The sequence below is a fragment of the Ascaphus truei genome, chromosome 5, assembly GCF_040206685.1.
Source record: "Ascaphus truei isolate aAscTru1 chromosome 5, aAscTru1.hap1, whole genome shotgun sequence".
Lineage (NCBI taxonomy): Eukaryota > Metazoa > Chordata > Amphibia > Anura > Ascaphidae > Ascaphus > Ascaphus truei.
Genome location: NC_134487.1, coordinates 43,890,616 through 43,910,655, shown reverse-complemented (window position 1 = coordinate 43,910,655; position 20,040 = coordinate 43,890,616). Strand labels below are relative to the sequence as shown.

The 20,040-nt window shown below is 41.1% G+C and overlaps 1 protein-coding gene across 1 annotated transcript in view; it reads right to left on the bottom strand.

The window, feature by feature from the left end:
* CPNE8 (copine 8) overlaps positions 1–16,360 on the bottom strand; it is a 458,893-nt gene extending 442,533 nt beyond the window's left edge. Inside the window, exon 1 of the mRNA XM_075599768.1 lies at positions 16,285–16,360. The gene's annotated coding sequence lies outside the window, so the exon portion shown is untranslated. The remainder of the gene's footprint in view (positions 1–16,284) is intronic.
* Between the last annotated feature and the right edge of the window lie 3,680 nt (positions 16,361–20,040).

The window sequence follows — 20,040 nt, the reverse complement described above, 5'->3', positions numbered from 1 at the left end:
CAACATTTACAGATATCTATCCGATATACTTCAGAGTACATGCAATGTCCATAATTTCTTATATTTATGTAACGGCTGGACCCCCCTTGTCTGACCCACCCAATCTCACATTGGCCCGTGTGGTCTAACCGGTCCCCATTACAAGGTCGTGTGTGGTGGTGCACCTGCTAGTAACAGGACTCCTGAGTCTCCCGCTTGGTGTTATAGAGGATATCATCAGGACAGGTATCTGAGGTAGTGGTTACGAGTCCAACTTACTTCACGTGCAGCGCCTCCATCTCATCAGGATCTATGCTTCCGCAGGGAGATGGTCCTGGTGAGGAACTCCTTCTCAGTGGTGACTGCCACTGTAGAGTAACTTCACACTCACACAGTGGAGGTATCTTTGAACACGACATCTTTATTGTAGGTTGGGATGTAGCAGACTGCCCCATGCAGCTGCCGGCTCTAGCCGCACATCTCTCCGTGCTGTCCCTTTGCCAGGTACGCCCTCCCGTATTGAAGTAGGATTCCCTTTCTCCTAGGGAGATCACCACTGCGCCAGGTCCTTGGACACAGTGTGGCTTAGACAGACTTGCTAGGTCACTCTGCTACGCTAGTTACAGCACTAGGGTCACAAAAGTATTCCTCCAACCGCTTCACACAACTGCTGGCTAACACTTGCCACTACTTTGCCAACTACTTTGCCAGCTGCTTTGTCACAACACTAACTGACAGTGTTGTGCCCTTTATACCTTAGGGGGCAGGCGCATCTCTGATGTCACTATCCAGGGACTCAGAGCATACAGCCACTCCCTTCCTTACACAGGGCACCACACCAGGGTGTGAGGAAAAACCTCCATAACTACTGTTGGCAGGCCTGTACTTACCAGGAATTACTGCCAACAGGGAAGATGTATGCAGTCATTATTATGCATGGCTACATTTAATAAAGTCCTCCAACTAAGTGGTGACTTCTGTGTCACCCCTCTATGTGATGCACAAGTGATCATTCAAGACTGTCACAGTTTCCTTTGAAGGGGCTTTTTTTTATAAACATGTCAGAGAGCCATAATTTAATCCTACTTCTGGCAAAACAAATGCCCTTAACTGTAGATTCTATCAGTCCCATACAACACTTATGGTACTGTTAGTGGGCCATAAGTTAAGCACCAATTAAGCATTCTTTGAAGAGCTGCACAGACCCAGGAAGAGTCTTGACCTGTCATAAACCCAATATATTGTATTTGTATGACAAACAGTAACCACATTAACCCCTGAAGCACTAGGCTGATTAAAATACTTAACATTCCCCACCATTTCCATTACACCTCTCTCCTTAAACTGAGCGAAGGGGCTGGCTTACATGCCAGTCCCACACGCACATGAATACTGCTTTGACCTGGGCGTGATGAACCATCCATATTGTCCGACTCAGGGGTCCACGTCTCTACTGGCTGTCTTTTTCTAGCTGTCTGTTCCTCTGTCTGTCTCTTAGGCTCCCTATTGCTCTCTGAGAGCGTTGCTTTCTCCCTTACTGTCTTTCTGTCTCTCTCATGCTGTCTTTTGGGCCCGCTCTCTTGCTCTGGTAGTCCCTCTTTCTCTGCACTGTCTCTCCCTCTTTCTTTCTTTGGATGACTGTCTCTCAGTCTCTGCCTCTCGCCCTCTTATTGTCCCTATCTCTCTCTTTCCCAGTCGATCTCTCTTTCTTCCCTCTGCTGACTGTCTGTCTGCCTTGCTGTCTTTTTTCCTCTCTCTCTCTTTCAGTTTCTCTCTCTCTCTTTCAGTTTCTCTCTCTTTCAGTTTCTCTCTCTCTCTCTCTCTCTTTCAGTTTATCTCTCTCTCTCTCTCTTTCAGTTTCTCTCTCTCAGTCTCTCTCTCAGGCTCTCTCTCTCAGTCTCAGTCTCTCTCTCTCTCAGTCTCTCTCTCAGTCTCTCTCTCTCTCTCTCTCTCAGTCTCTCTCTCTCTCAGTCTTTCTCTCTCTCAGTCTCTCTCTCTCTCAGTCTCTCTCTCTCTCGTGTCTCTCGTCTCTCGTGTCTCTCGTCTCTCTCTCTGTTGTCTCTCTCTCTCTCTCTCTCTCTCTCTCTCTCTCTCTCTCCCTCTCTGTTGTCTCTCTCTCTCTCTCTGTTGTCTCTATCTCTCTGTTCTCTCTCTCTCTGTCTCTCTCTCTCTCTCTGTTGTCTCTCTCTCTCTCTCTCTCTCTCTCTCTGTTGTCTCTCTCTCTCTCTCTCTCTGTTGTCTCTCTCTCTCTCTCTGTTGTCTCTCTCTCTCTCTCTGTTTTCTCTCTATCTCTCTCTGTTGTCTCTCTCTCTCTCTCTCTCTCTCTCTCTCTCTCTCTCTCTCTCTCTCTCTCTCTCTCTCTCTCTCTCTCTCTCTCTCTCTCTCTCTCTCTCTCTCTTTTGTCTCTCTCACTGTCTGTCTTCCCCATTGCTGTCTTTTTGCTCTGACTGCCTCTCTCATTCTCTGCCTCTCCTTCAGCAGTCAGGTTCTGTGCTGATCTATCACTGTCCCCCATTTCCATAAACACTGTCAGATCCAGGGTTCTGTGCTGCAATAGGAAGCCCCCACTGTCACCCACTTTGGGACAACCCGCTTTTAGCACTTCCTCTGGGTCTCTTGGGGTAAATAGGCTGAAATGGGAAGCTCTCTCTATCGCCCACTTTGGCACAATCCCCCTTGGACACTGTCACGGGAGACCAGGTCTCTTAACACATTTATTACCGGAATCATATGATTGAGCAAAGCAAGGTGGTAAAATAATTGTAATTTATTCCACAAAAGACATACACACAATGTTTCACAATTACAGTCAAACTACACTTACTGGGACGGGGGCAAACAAAATAATTTGTTTCCAGAACAAAATGTTGAAAAATAAAGTCTTTAGGAGTAATTTCCCAGGAGCGGGAGTTACTCGCGAAATGGCTTGGAACTGTCCTCGGTCAGCCGTGCAAGTCGCAACCGCTGTGTACTCCAATGGAGCTGCTTCCTTCGTTCTGCCACAACGGTAATGGCACTTGGAATCTTGGTGTCTTACGAAATCTTTGAAGCTTGACGAATCTTGGGTGAATCTCACATGAATCTGATTCCCGATGGGCTGCAGGAATTCTTATAAGGTTCAAAACCCTATATCTAACAAGAGCAGCCAATCTCTCTGTGGGAATAACTTTTCCCACCTATCCCGGAGTTGCCAATACTTCACAAACCTGGCAGAGCGGGCTTCTCATTCTGCTAAGGGCATGCACGAACGTAGCACCTTTGCTTCTTAGAATATGAGACCCAGACCCTCTATCCCCTCTATCCCCCCTGGGGTCTTCTGTGATAACAGGCTGTAATGAGAAACTATCTTTACCCCCCATTCAGGTACAACCCCCTCAATCTTCCTCTCTGGGTCTCCTGTAACAAAGGACTGCAATTGGAGACTATATCGGTCCCACACTTTGCTTCAACTCTCTTCACTAACCCCCTTGGGGCCCCCATTTTGCTACAGCCTCCCTCAATCACCTCCTCTGCACCCCATGCAACGGTCTGGTTAGTGTTGATGAATTGTACTTGGAGGTCCTCATGGCCCCCTACTTCTGTACAACCCTTGTCAGTCACCCTTTCCCGGTACCCAGTGTGAGTCAGTGCCTGTAATTGTTCAGTGGGTTCCTGAGCTTGTTGGGTCACAGTGGTCTGATGTTGGGAAACCATCTTTCCAAGATCATTATCTAGCAACACTTTAGCAGGAATATCATCAATTATTCCCACCTTCCACACGCCCTGCCCAGAACCCCAATTCAAGTATACTTTTGCCACCGGCAAAACATGGTGGCCCCCTCCCGCCACCCCCATATGAAGAAACCTTCCAGGAATTATTTCCTCAAGCTGCACCATGGTAACTTTGGCACCTGACTCTCTCAGTTCTTGGGTGAGTTTCTGACCCAACATGACAAATAGTGCAAAGGTACCTGTAGATCTGCAGAAATAGAAGTCATAACATGGATAACATGGAAAGACGGAGTGCAAGGGAACAGAGAATAACCAGAACGCTGCTCTGTAAACAAAAAAAGCAAAGAATTAGGAGACTGGGTGGAGTTTTATATCCAAACTAAGGCCGTGCCTATAGTGCCGTCGTTGGTGACGGCGACATGGCGGGTGACATCACCCGTCGCCATCGCCACCGGCGAAAGTTATGTTTCGCCGGGTGGCGGGGTCGCAGGATTCTGGCAATTTTTGTAAAAAATCAAATGTTGCCGGCTTCAGATTTTCGCGACGTCGCTCCGTCGCTTGTCGCCATCGCGTGCACTATTAGCGCACTCGACTGCGGCAATGTATTTGTTTTTGGGCGACGTCGCGTCGCTGGCACCGTCACTATAAGCGCGGCCTAAGATGGCCGCTGTTCTAGTTCCTATCGGCCCTGGGTTGAACTTACCTCCTCTGTGCACCCTACAGCTCTACAAGGAGTACTGCTGGAGGGAATCATGACACTAGTGCATTTGTCCGCTCACCTAATGACGCCACCTCTTGTTTTATTTATTTTACTGCTTAGTGCAGTTCAGAAGTTATTTGTTGGCAGAGGTCTTTTAGGTTTTTTTAAATTATTTATTCTTGTTTCTTACGTGTGTTGATCTGATTCCGATGAAGCGCGTGAGGGCAGTCGATGAGAGCCGCCATGTTCCGAGGCTGTTCTTCGAGTCCCAGATTTCTGAAAAATCTGGCATCTTCCACCTGAGCCGGTTTTCTAAGTTTTGGTGGCATGTTGGGTCTCTGGGTAGTGAGTACCTTTTTTAATTTAGTTTTTCAGAAACAGAGCCAAATCTTCAAACGTCCATCTACCTTAAAGCCCTTGATTTCATTTTTAATTTTGTATTGTTGCAAACCATTTAAATGTGTGTGGAAAAAATGACAAAAGGAGAAATATAAACAAATTAGAGTACATTAATTATTCATCTTGTATTCTCTAGGCGTCTTTATTAACATTCAAATGCATCTCATGCTGCGATACTTTCGTTTTAAGAACCCACAAATTCATTTTCTTATAGTTGTACATGAGCTTATTAATATTTATATTTATTTATAAAAATGTTTTACCAGGAAGTAATACATAGAGAGTTACCTCTCGTTTTCAAGTATATAAATTCAAATTATAAATGTTCCTTACAAAGGAACTTGTTAACGTATTGAGTTTCTTGCATATGACATGGCTCATTAGAGACGTTTACAGATAACATTATAGAATTAAGATTTACTGTGTAAACTTTTATATCAATTGAAAAGGAATTACTTTCTATGATTGTGGTTAAAGTTACTGTCTGTATCCATAGCATCGCACTTGAAACGTTGTGACATTTTTCATGTTTCTGGTACAGTACTGTGGCAAAGCGTATAATAAATAATTACAATTGGATGATCTCCTATGTGGCATGGTTTCATATTGTGACTGTCCTTATCTGGTATGTGGAAAGAGTTCAATATAAATGCCATGAGAAGGGAGTTGGACAGACATGCAATGAGCAACAAAGATGGCTGCCACCCTAGAGTGTATGCAAGAACTTCTGGTGTGTGCTGAGGAGCAATAAATTGATGATTGTGAACATTATGTGCCCTCCAGTCAAACTGGTAACAAACTGTTTGGCCGTTTTCTATTCAGAGCAATTCTATAAACTGTATAACATACTATGTAACAGAATAATTCATATTTTTCCAGTGATTTCCCTGAAACACGCTTTCCCACCTTTCAGTTTTTACTTGTGTATTTTATACCAGTGGTTGGATAACAATCTGCTTCGGAAGATTGTCTCAAGAAGTGTTTTCCATGGTTTCTTAAAGGAGCAATCCCCCCTAACTACTGTAACCTCCATTTTGTGTTAAAGCATTGGACCTTGGAGGAGGGGGGTCCTGCAGTGCTGAACCGTGCTATTTTCAGCTCCTGGAGCATCCGGTTCCCAAGATACTTACTGGTGAAGTTACTGGTATTATTTCCTGCTATTACGTCCTAATTTTTAAAGGGGATATAAATGTGCATGCAATAGGAAGCCACAACCAATGATGTTGTAGCATGCTATTGGCCTGAGATTTATCAGCTATTCTCCCCCCCCCCCTGAGGGAGATTTAAATCTGGTAAATTCACTAGGAAGTATCTTGGGAACTGGGAGGTCCCCAGAGATTAAAACATTGGCATTTGGCTCAGGTAGACTCCCGGTTCCCACTCAGTGAGTAGGAGAAACGGTTTCTTTAAGTAATGATAATAACTTTATTTCTTATTATAACTGTATTTCATATAGCTATTTTCTCGCAATGGGACGCAAAGCGCTTCACAATTACAATGGAGTGCGCGATACGCAGCACTGTCTGTAGGATGTTTACAGACACAGCTTACAATCTATGGGGTTTGTTGTGTGCCTGAAACACATGGATATAAAGTGAATTGCCCAAGCTCACAAAGAGTTTACACTGGGATTCTAACCAGACTCCAAACAGTGTCATTACTCACTGAGCCCCTCCTTCGTTATTCCCCTGTAGTACTGTATAAAATACCAGTTTTATGTGATTATATGCAGAAGTCGTAGCAATGATCAGGGCACTCGAACAGAATCCAGGATAGCCACGGAATGAAAAAATTGAAAAGAAAGGGTGCCAGTAGGTGCTTTATTAGAAACAAAAGTTATAGACATGACAGAATAGGTCCTCCCACGCGTTTCACGCAAGTGTTGCACTTTCTCAAGAGTACTCCTTGATTCAGTTCGAGTGCCCTGATCATCGCTATTCCTGCTGCTATCTACTCTGCTGTCGGCGGCACCACAGGAGAGGGAGGAGGAGTTGCTCTCTCACCGCGAACGTGCGGTCTACACGTATCGTGGAAGCGGGACCCGGTATAGAGGAAGGATTCATATCAGGAGGTAAGACGGCCTTTTCCTTACCTGCATCATCCCATACCCGGGTCTCCGACAAAATTTCAGTCCCCGGGGCAATAGATACGGTCCTCACAGGAGAGTGGTCGCTGTGCCACTGATATCTCCTGGGGTAGTACACATCTCCCGACGGACCTCCCCCCAATCCAGACACAGTCATTTGGGCATATCTACAGCTCATTCCGGAGCGCACGACAGGCTTATTTCACATTTCCCGATTATAAGACGATGTTTCAAAGGAAAAATTATATTAAGTAGAAAAGTACATACTTGCCTAATAAACTTTGCGAGCCATACAGCAGTCGGATGTATGAGGGGTAGGGTAAAATGAAGGAAGTGAAAAAACTATAATAAAGCGCAACAAATAATGTGATATAGTCAAGCTGCAGCCTAAACACCCGCGGTTTTCCCCAAAACCGCAAATTAAGATAACCTAAACAAAATAGTGTTCGTGGCGCAAAGTGATTAAACAGTTATTATGTACAAATGATCCCAGTGTTGATTAGCACTGAAAAACACATAATACTGTAACTCCAAGTAGAAGATTCTCCAGGTCAGCAGACTCTTTGTAGACCCTCTTATGAAGAAAGGAACACAAATGCAGAGAGTACAGTGCATTATCATTTACTTAAGATGACAGACAACACAGAGGGGAATGGTAACACACTCACACTTTCCCCGCTGGTAAGTAAACAAGAAGTGACTTTGGGCGCACTTCAACCCTTCTCCTTAGATGACAGCTCCCAATGCGACCGCTCCAGTTCTCAGTCAGGAACAAACCGCGATTGCCTCCGCCAGCGTCTCTCACCCGCAGTGGGGGCACTCCGCCGCGTCACAGTCATCTCAGCAGTCTCCTTCCAATCAGGGCTTCTCAGGAGATTGGGTACGGTGGCCTCAAAGCATCAAAAAAGATCAACCGGTTTCAGCATGACGCCAGATGAAGTCCAGTGGGACGAAACCGGTTTGTTCCTGACTGAGAAGTGGAGCGGTCGCATTGGGAGCTGTCATCTAAGGAGAAGGGTTGAAGTGCACCGAAAGTCACTTCTTGTTTACTTACCAGCGGTTAAAGTGTGAGTGTGTTACCATTCCCCTCTGTGTTGTCTGTCATCTTAAGTAAATGATAATGCACTATACTCTCTGCATTTGTGTTCTTTTCTTCATATGAGGGTCTACAAAGAGTCTGCTGATCTGGAGAATCCTCTACTTGGAGTTACAGTATTATGTGTTTTTCAGTGCTAATCAACACTGGGATCATTTGCACATATTAACTGTTTTATCACTTTGCGCCACAAACACTGTTTTGTTTAGGTAAAATTAAGGAAGCTCTACCTTTGGGGCCTGAGGCAGCCATGTTGTTTGTGGCAGGAAGCTCAAAACAAAAGAGATACAGAGACACAGAGTGAAAGGAAAATCCGTTATTTCCTCCCCTGGCTTCAGCACCGAGAGGAACTTTTCCCCTGCCAGGTACACTGAAGCCTTGTGACTGGATACTACACCATCTGCACCCGTTTGCAGCAGACTCCCCCGGAGAAGTTTTTCATGCCCTGCAACTGTTATCTTCGATCTTTGATGAACCTTATCAGGCCTGGGAGACGAACCAAATGAAACGTAACGCACGCCAGGTTTCAAATCCTTTGTCTCAATTTATTACTCATAGGGTAATGGTTTTTATACAGAATAAAAAAGATATTGGTTAGAGGCGTATCATAGGCGTGTCCTGGGCGTATACTAGGTGTGTCTTGGGCGTAGCTTTGATTAGAGGCGTGATTTAGGGGCAGGACATATTAGTGGTGTGACTTTTGAGACGTGTCTTTTTTCAATACAAGCAATTGTCTAAATACATAGCTTATTCATTGTCTGTATCAAAAGAGACCTTGAGTCTTAGCAACTTTTTCACTACCTTGCTTCTTGCAGAGAACCATTCTATTATATTCTACTAAAACACCAGGAAATTGACCACACAAAAGTATCGAGTAATATCCTGGCCAGGAAGAATGAAATGCAATTTAGCAGAGAAACTGAGTGCATTTATGAATTATATTTCAGCAAAAAGGCTGACTACAGAATCTTAACTAGTTATGACCATACAAAATGGAAGCTTAACATGACTGCAGACTCTGGCCTGACATACTGGTCCTAACACAGAGTGTGCGTGTGCACATCTGCGAGTGTGCGCGCAAACTGTTTTCTTTTCAGCTGCTTCGAAAATTAGAGGGTCACCTTATTTTTTGGGGCAGCCTATAATCGGGCAAACATGGTAACTCATGATCCTTCTTCCTTCTCTGGGCTCTCTGGGTTCATGAAAGAAAAAGAATCTAAGAAAATATATTTTACTATTAGAAAAAATACAAACATACTGTAAGTTCCCTCCACATTCTAATTTGAATTTTAGTGAAATTGTATCTGTAGGACCTCTTTTTACTTTAAGTAATGGCCTCTATGAGAAAACAATAAAATTGGTGTTTAAATACAAGATCTCAGGAATTTAATCTTTATTGTTGGATGAACCTTTATTTTTCTTACATCTGCAACAGGAGAGACGAAGCTGCTAAGGAATCAGCGAGATGGAAAAAGAGCAAGACTGCAAGCAGAACTGTCCATTAATACCAGGTAAAAATAGAACAATCTGAAATCTTGGCAACAACAACAAGAATTCATTAAGAGCGTAAGACACACATGTTTTATATGATGAGGGGCAGAACAGTGGAAAGATGGATGATAAGAAGGGTAGATAATATATTTCAGGCAAACTGTTTTTCTTGTCTTGCTTTTTTTAAATGCATTTTATGTGCTTATCTACAAATAAGATTCCAAAGGTTTTGTCGGTGAACTCATAATAAAATCCTATTTTTTTCTTAAGGGGGCTACCAGGTAAAGCACATACAGTATACCTGGCGTGGAAAATAATATTTTTTTGAAAATCTTTAAATATCCTTTTCTGGAATTATTAGAGTGCTGTCATTAAAATTGTCTCCTGCAGATATTCCCTCTGCGAGAGAAACACAACGTGAGATTACTGATATGGCAAGTAATCGATGGATCAGATTCGCCAGGAGTTATGACATAGTACTAGCAGCGAAGATTTATACTGTATATTCTAAGGGGTCGCTAATATTACTCTGCTGGGTAAGACATTTTAACAATTTGTTTACAACCAGCGCATTACCAAACATGTTCATCATATTTTATACAAAAAACATTTGATACATAAAAACTCTACACATAAACGTTATCATGGCAATCTATATACTAGATTGACCGAAAATTTAAAAAATACAATAAAAAGAGGAATGAGTGTACTATACTACAGTATTATAATCTTTGCAAAATAAAAAATTAAACATTATGTATACGAAATAGAGGTCCAGCAGCTAACTGGAAAAGTCTTGCTCACACAAAGTATGTAGGGTGATGTGGGTGCTGCTCTACGTTTTCCTTCGCCCTCTAGGGGTTGCCACTGTGTTTCTCTTTAATTCTCAATCCTCCATCCAAAAACAAAAAAGTGAAGGCGCTCCCAAATAATGATGCCAGGAAAAAGAGCGATATAAAATATATGTGATATGTGATCCAAATTGAATAAATATGCGTCGGTGAAGTCTGGTGTCTCTTTTAAAGATACTGGTTACTGTGGTAACCCGCTTGCGGCCAATTGGTTGGTAGTTTTTTAATAGAGTAATACACATATGGCGAACTTTATTGCGACATTTAGTGAAAGTATGCATGCTATGATTGCTACAATCTTAGCAGTCCAGGTGAACACGGCGTGTCACAGTTGTTGTCAATAAAAAAGGGAAAACTTGAAAAAATCTCGGAAAAAAGAGAGATTATATACACGTTGAACAGGAGGACACTGGTAACACATGGGACCCCAAAGCCACCTGCTGTGTCCGGCCCTGATAGAATGAGGTCACCCATTGTAATGCAGTCCCACCAGCTATGTCCCTAAGAACATGCAGTAACACCCCATGATCAATTGTGTCGAAGGCTGCAAAGAGGTCCAACATGACAAGGGCCAATAAGTCATAAGTTATCCACCGCGCAGACCAGGGCCGACTAAGTTCCGTAACCGACCCTAAACCCAAACTGTGTAGGTAAACTGTGGAGATTGGATGATAGTTGGTGAGAATATCAACATCTAGACCCACTTTCTTCAACAGAGGAAGGACCAGTGCCTTTTTCAAGGCCACCGGCACCTCCCCCACAGTAAAGGATCTATTGATGAACTCCACCAACCACAGTACCACTGCATTAATGGTCTCTTTCTGGAGCCATGATGGACAAGATCCAGTTCACAAGTGGTCCAGTTCATACCAGCTGTGATTGAGAGAAAAGTTGGGATTGAGATGGTGCTTAACTCTTCCAAGACAACCTTTGCCTGTGGAGGGAGGCAGACCACGGTTTCGATCGTGGGACAAATAGCAGCATGGATGCATGCGACCTTATCATCATAGAATATATGAAATTCCCCACATCGCTAATTAGTTAGACAAACCATGATAGAGGAGCAGTCTGGATGAACCAGGCTGCTCACCATCCTGAAGAGTTCCACTGGACGATTCCGCATGGAGTCAATCCTCAGAGCGACTTAGGCTTTCCTCGCACTGAAGATCGTATGCTATATCCCCATTGACATACCTTCAAGGCTATCCAGTCAGCATCCTGGCAGGTTCTCAACCACTGGCACACTTTCCTTTGGAGAGCCTGCTGCAGGTCCTGGAGGTATTGAGAATTCTATGGCACACTTGTGGATCCGTGAGCAGACATTCTCCAAAGAACGGCCACTTTGTCGGTAGTGGCATGGAGAGCCAAGTTGTACTTCTCAATGCAGACAGAGATGTCATCCAGCGCAAATAAGGACATATGGCCCCCAAGGGCAGCCCTAAACTTAATGGTTTCAAGCCTATCAACCCTCCCAGGCCATACCCAAGCTACCTCCAGCCCATACATCTGTTTAAAGGGTGGTGGGGTGCCTCCAATCTGAGCCTGGATCACCCTATGATCTGTCCATAGAGGGGAAGAAAACTTCACCTCACAAACTGATACCCCATGCGCGACAATCAAGTTGAGTATATGACCGTGCTCATGTGTTGAGCCATGCACAAATTGTCTAAATCCTTTGAATCCCATAGACTCCACAAGATCCCTAGCCTTAACATTGTCTAGGTCATCAACCCACATGTTGAAGTTCCCAAGCACCACAGAGCGAGGGCACTACAATTATATAGGAGTGACCACATCCGACAACTGAGACACAAAATCACCCCCGTGTCCAGGCAGCCTATACACCAAGGTGAAATACACAGCTTGATTGTCATACAGTGCATGGCATAACGAGCGGTCATATACTTAAAATATGACCCTGGGCAAAGGGTTGGAGGTGCAGATAAGTTTGGACTGAAATATCATGGCTACTCCTCCACCTCTCCTTGCCCTCCCTAGGAACCTGCAAAACAGAGTTCCCATCATTGACTAGGTCACCCAAAGGAATGTGATTGCCAGCAGTTAGTCAGGTCTTTGTGATAAATACTAGTTGTCTGACGCACCAGCGGGGTACAGTGGGTGAGTGACCTAGTGCAACTGTTGTAAGCAACCAACCCTATAATGTGTGACTAAATAAAACCATACAAAAGGGATACATATGGTAAAAGTTTTTATACCTAAACACCAGTATCCTTTCCAAAATGAAAACTTATATATAAGCAACTACAGTATTATGAATATATAAGAAACTATTATTATTAATAATAAACCAAATATAATGTGAAGCAGTGTGTTTGTCCAAAGATAACAATATTCATAGAGGTTGTCATAAAGTGACTAAATGTCTCTGCAATAAGTTAGCTAATCAATAGAGATAAGCGTAACAAAATAGTAGGTGTTACACAATGAAAATGGTCGCAACATGTTACTCAGACCTCATATAATTAGTGTGGTAAAAACTGAAACTGTAATGTATCAAATAGCCAATCCCAGTAGTAGTTTAGAACTATTGTTAACTATGCTACTACAGTACCTTTTATTGCACATAGTATAACACTGACAATAGGCAATAGTAGTGATCTCCGCTATTGGGATTGGCTATTTGATACATTACAGTTTGAGATGTTTTTTTACATGAGGTCTGAGTAACATGTTGCGACCAATTTTAGTGTGCAATACCCTACTATTTTATTCCTATTGATCAGCTTAAAGCAGCACTCCTGCTTTGCTTTTTAAATTTTTAGAGTTATAGAATTGAAGCAGGGGGTCTCTGGAGCTGAACTGCTTTAATTTCAGCTCTGGGGAACCCCCTACTTCCTGAGATACTTACCTCAGGAGAGAATACCAGTATCTCTGTGCAGGCAGCAGCTCCGACGAGGCTTGGTTGTGAAAATACTGGCGGTTAAATGTCCCAAATCACGCAAGCCAATAGGAAGCTGTGATGTTATCCCTTGCAGCTTCCTATTGGCCTGCATTACTGTGACATTTAAACCTGCAGAGAGATACGGGCACTCCCTACAGAGATAAGTATCTCAGGAAGCAGGGGGTCCCCGGAACGGAAACTAACTACACTTATCCACCCACCACAACACCCTCCCCTACGCACAACACCCTGCCCACCCACAACACCCTGCCCACCCACAACACCCACAACACCATCACACATCACACACCAACAACAACATCCTGCACCACTCAACACAGATAATTAATTATAACGGAGGCCCATTATCTTCCCTACGGACTGACTGCTGTTTCATTACACTGCCAGCACTATATTATACCTGCACCCAACGCTGCTGTTATGCCAATTTTCAACAATTTTACTTGAGATTATGGGTTCATTCACCCACATTATAAGTTGTCTTATGAGCTATGAATGGTCAGTTCCTTCCAGTAAATGACTGCTTTGGACTACATAGAATTTACCTCATTGTTTGAAGTTTTTAATTACTTTTTATCACTCCATTTTGATGCACATAAATATTTTCAATAAAATCTTAGAGTAAATAAAGAAACCCCAATGCACGTGACAAATTATTTGATTAATTTCTATATGTTTTTTCTTCTCTTAAGTATGGATCATTTAGTTAAATCTTTTGGCCAAAACATGTTAAGTCTTCAACCATGTCAAAGTTAGACCCTATCAGCAGGTTCCTACACTACCAATGTTATACTGTGTCCTTTGTTTTTCCTCCACTACATAGAGAAAAGTGGAAACAAAACAGTGATATAATCAATAGAATTAAATGGGTGACATGCATGCGGTGCTTACGGGGTTAAAATGTGGAACTACTATATGTGAATTGTGTGAGCACGATCAGTTAAAACTGATTCAAAAACAGAAGTGCCCTAAGAAAGGGTGAAAACAATCTAAAAAAAAATGCAAGAAAAAATACTTCCCAATAAAATCTTAGTACATAGGCCCCTTAGTGACTGCATGTTCTTGTTCTTAACCTTAGGGTGTGGTGGTGTGGGATGAGAAATGGATGACCTGATTTCCAATTTTAGAATCTGATTTGCTCAGTGTATCCTGACATAAATCATTATGACATTCCAGTGAAAAACCCCTTCGTTAACTAATGCGTTATTGATTGGAATTAGGTGTTTTCATCTATAGTTGAAGAGCTTCAAGTTGTTATATAAAATATTTGAATTTTGTTCTGCAATGGAAGGGACTTTTATTGACACAATGGATTAACTATTGGACAAATATATAGATTGGAAATCCGCCTTATGTTTTGGTTTTGGTTCTAAACATTTTTGTGTTGGTTGTACCTCACCCCAATTTATTTTCATTATTAATACCATGAATATAGTCACAAATACATAAACTGGAGCTGTGTAAGAACATGGCTATTCTGCTGCATAGCCATACTATAGTATTAGTCGGTTTATGTTCCTCCCTGTATCCTCTGAGGACTAAAAATAAGTGTCTTGGTAGAGAAGCAATGGTATATCTTCCCACCTATATCAATCGCATGGGGTTAATAACTTAACTGTTCATAACTGTGTACACACAATGGTAGAAAGGAGATTGTATAATATCTGCCCCCTACATAAATCTCAAGGGTTTAATGCCCCAACTGTAATTGACTTGATGCACAAATTGTTATAGATGACTGTATTATCTTAGCAACAAACCTACAGTTTATTCAGGACCAATATAATCAATAGAGGTCAGTGTACTTATATACATATGAGTACAGCAAGATAATGGGCCATATTCAATAAGGGAGTTAAAATGCGATCGGGCTCTATCACATGAAAACTCCTATAGACTTGAATGGAAATGTGTGTGCTTTAGTGCCTAATTGGCACCAATGCTTAATAGAGCATAACCCCCAAAGTGATGTTAAGTCATAAAAAAGCTTACGGTGATGTAAAACCTTTAAGTGAATGTGTCGTAAGGTGTTTTATGGCTTAGCACAGCTTAGTAAATTTGGTCCAATATTCCAATAAGTTTCTTTCCTTCACCTGAGCAGCCAGTGTAAGTGTTTTTCTCTCACACAGAATGGCAGCATTTGTCAATTATACTTTGTTTCACTTTCTATATGGTTGTGGGCTGTGGACATACTGAGGTTGCTGCTATACCTTTTTTGGTATACCCCTGTAGTAATTTGTCCTAATTACTCAGTACTGTTCATGGCACAGTACATTCCCTGCATTTACGTAAACACATTACCAACTTACCCCTAATTTTAATAATTACGAACATACTGTCTATATTTATCTAAAGACCAATATATTCCAAAATATGACCATGGCTTGCTACTAACTGTATGCCAGGGGTCTTCAACTCCTTCCCAAAACTAGGAATTGAAGGGCCACAAGCCTATTGTAATTATATTTTTGATTCATTGAAAGACTTACATGTAAACATTATTCTATTTCAACATTTTGCATTTATAACATCTGTCTTACAGTATATACATTTTCATTACGTAAAGTGAACATTTGCACCTACAGTAACTACTTAAACAGCTGGTACAGTATGTTATTAGCAGGAGCACACAGTGCAGGGGTCACATCAAGGCCGCCCGTTGAAGGGCCCTGCTGTATGCCATGATTATTTGAAAGGGGGATGTTTTAGTTTTTTTAAGATATGTACTGGAGATTCATTTTAATTTTAAATATTAAAAAATTAAATATCAAATGAAAATATTAAAAGGCCATATTCAGATAAAATATGGTAACAGAAGATAAACTACAGTACTACTGATTTTCAATGCATATTGATCATCTGGAAAAGGAATATAGATCATACTATAGAATTAGTAAATAAAATCTGCAAGGCCTATATGCTATATTTGGAGAGACTGGTTAAACTAAACAATATTTTGGGAGGAAGGGTAAATGTATCAAGTTATCATTTAGCTTATTTGCTGTTAAAATAAACTTGTAAAAGAATGTGCCTGTCAGTAGTACTTACAATTTGAAGTTGCATTTCTGGTATAGGATTAAAATTAAAAACAGATGAATGACTTCTGGTTATGGTGTGCCCTGTGTAAGACGCATGCTGCATGAGCTCCGCACTGATCCTTGGACCTGGCCATCTGCAATCATACCCAAGCTGGAACAAACACTTGAAAAACAAGTTAAAGATACCTAAATATAGAATCAGATACTAAATAGACACATTTCTGAACGCTCCGGGAAGTACAATGCCTCAAACACTACCTCGTGTTGACAAAGCAGACGGCAAGCATGGTTATTAAAAGATGGCCAATGGCTCTAACGCAGCACATGAAGGCACTAATCTCACCAGCGTGACATTTAAAGAGATAGCCTCGGTAGTGAAACAGATAATTGAACCTATTTCTATGAATAAAATCCCTGCAGGTTAAAAAGACAATCCAAGCATACAATTTTGTTGGCAATTTATTTTTATTTTTAACATAGGATTGAAGCAGGGGGTCTCTGGAGCTGATCCCCACTAATTTCAGCTCTAGCGACCCCTTGCTTCCGGAGATACAGACCTATGAAAGGGTTGCCAGTAGCCATTCTGCTTGGCTAGCAGGGTTCATGTAATGGCTGAGTCTCAACGGTTCTGGGCCCTGTTGGCCAATAGGAAGTCTTGACGAAATCAGGTTTCTTTAAACTTTAATCCCCAGCCAGGGCTGCTACTGGCACTCCTTACTGAGATCTGTATCTTTTGGAGCAGAGGGTCTTCGGAGCTAAAGTTAATGGGGTTTAGCTCTGGAGACCACGGCTTCAATCCTATGTAAAAATAATCACCCCTTGTATTGCTCTTTTAAGGAAGCTATCCTTGACATTAAGAACACATTGCCAAATGCAGTCATGATATGCAAACAAATGAACATGGGCTGGGGAAAACTTCTGATGAAATAACAGCTTTAAAAGCAACAACAGAAGATCTAACACAGAAACACAAAGAAATACAGGCGAAACGTACTGATTTAGAAAATAGATCACGCTGCAATAACTTCTGACTAATAGGTCTACCAGGAGACATCAAGGGTTATACTCTCTTCTGGCAAAAACAATTCCCCTAAAGCCGGACAGATCCCAAACACCTACTGCTTACCATTGAGAGAGAACACAGAGTGGGACCACTGCATTAAGAAGGAGTTATAGACCAAGGCATGTAATATTTAAACGGCTCAACTTTCAAGAGAAAATGCAACTCTGAAGAGCATATAGAGGAGGCCAGATGCCTTTAATATGGATAAGACAAAATGAGTGATGTTCCAAGACTTCTCTAGGGAAGTGGCAAAGGCATGTAAGGGCTATTCAGAAATACAGTATGTACCAGATTATTCAAGAGAGGGAGAATAAATCTTGCTGACCATGCAGATGCAACCATGCGCACAGGAGGGGGACCACTGGCTCAGTATGAGAGGAAAATGAAGGAGGTCATCTCCACTTCTCAGGGCTTTCAATCACTAATGGGCAAATGGGATCTTCTGAGGAGCAACGTAGTAAGTTCAAACACGCAATTTATACAATACCTACTATATATATATATATATATATACCTATTTTATATATAGCATAAATAATCTCTTATATAATTCTAATTACATGAAATATATAATAATTTATTAACCATCTTATTAAAGGAATATACACCCCAAACATTACTTTATCGTACACAAACCAAACATTTGAAATAAATAGTTTTATTGTATGTATTACAACATATTCTTATCATTTTTTAAGGACCATCGCAGAGACACACATCAGGTGAATTGTAGCACTCCATGGATGTGTCTTGTGAGGGCAAGCACCAAGAGGAGGAGACAGTGACCTTAAGGCTAACTGGAGTGCAGCCAGACTATGCCGCTCTTGTACCTCCTGCACCAGCACCTCCTGCTCCAGCTGTGCCTTCATCAGTTCTTGATGCTGTTCTTGTTTGCTGTTCTTTTTTCCTATATTATAGGATCCGTTTTCAAACAAGAAGACCTGAAGATGTTCCACACACCATATTATACTGAAAAGGCCTGAATATCATCTACACTTCTGAGTGTATTGGTCATTATATAGCACTTTGTGGTTTATTTAAACTCTCCATTATTCTCCTTTTTTAACCATTTTGATTTATAGCCCAAGAGAACTGTCAATATTATGTTATGACAGAAGAGACACATTCGTGGACATTGAAAAGGGTTCACAGAGAGTCTTTAAAAAATGGGGGAAATACCTTGAGTCAGTTCCAGCAGAACAAAGGGCATGGATAACAAAGATCTTAAGAAAACACTACCTGAGGGTCCATTAAAACCCTAACTATGAGTTAAGACCGCTAGTAAAAGAGAGGAGTCACTTACAGTACCTGATCTGATGTATCCTTGGGTTCTGATGTACTAAGTAAAGGAAATGATCAGGAACCAGATATACTTATTTTCCTTTTAGTTTTCTTTTCTTGTTTTGTTCTATAAATGTGCTTTTCTTTTTGTTATTCATTATTGAATTGTTATGTATTCATATGCTTATTTGTAATTTGTATTTTGATGTAACTGATCGTCCTTGTATTTTATTTTATTCTGGTTGGATTGTGTATGACATACTTTACATTTTATATCATTTTACTATCTGCTCAACTTGATATTGGAAAACGCAATAAAAAAATATTAGACGAAAAAAGGCACATTCTTTGACTCTTTCCATGCAACCAAACTGAACTACTGTAATATCAGTGGCATGGTTTAATGGGTCTAATCAGAATAGCATAATTTATTTTAACTATTTAAAATAAAAAAAACTTGTAATGTCTCCATATTAACCAAATACTTTAGATTGTCTTTATGATTTTCACTTAATCTCCATTGTGATTAGACGGTTTGCAAGCTATGGTGTAAACAGGCAAATTGCTGGTTAGTTTGTTCCCCTTTGAGGTTTTGTTTGGTTAATGATAAAAGCATAAGTAGTTTAAATAGATGCAATGCAAAATAATGACCATATAAAGGTTGAATGATAGTAAAACTGCGAAATGTGCTGATCCATTACATTTCATAATTGTGTTACTTATGACAACTCTTTGGCCTACATGCTAGAATCCCTGTGTCATTTAATATATGAAGGTAATAGAGATAAAGCAGCTATGAGGAAAGTGTTTGTTTACTGTGTAGCCATTAAAACGACAGATAATGATGGATAGGGCCCTGAAAACTGCTGTGCACTTTGGAATTCATTATAAAGCTCAATTAAATATATGGTTATTTAACACATCTCTCTTCTCAAGAGCGGAGGTGTTAAATAAGGTCTAGACTCACCAGAGGAGAATAATTAGTACTAATATTACAATCTAATTTTGATGCATGAGGCAGAGGAAGGTGACTTGCCCCACATCACAATGAGCTGACACTAGGATTTGAACCAAGCTCCCATACTTCAAATTTAGCTATTGTTTGTAAAATCAGAGCATTTACTCACAGATCCACTCCGGTTAGCTATATCCCCTCTAATGTAAATTTCAAAATGATTTAAGGACATTATTTATTTTATTCCTGTTTTATTTGAGTTTCTCAGTTGAATAATATAGCATTTTTTATGGATGTATTTTCCCTTTTATTTATATTCCTTGAGCCATGTGGATTTGGAATGCAGGGCTATGTATATTTCTCAGATTGCTTTAAATCATGAGGGGTAATTATCAGTGTGTGATTCACTGTAGTGAGAACATTGTGAGTTTAGTACTTGGTTGCTCTCTGTAATTTAAATGGTTATT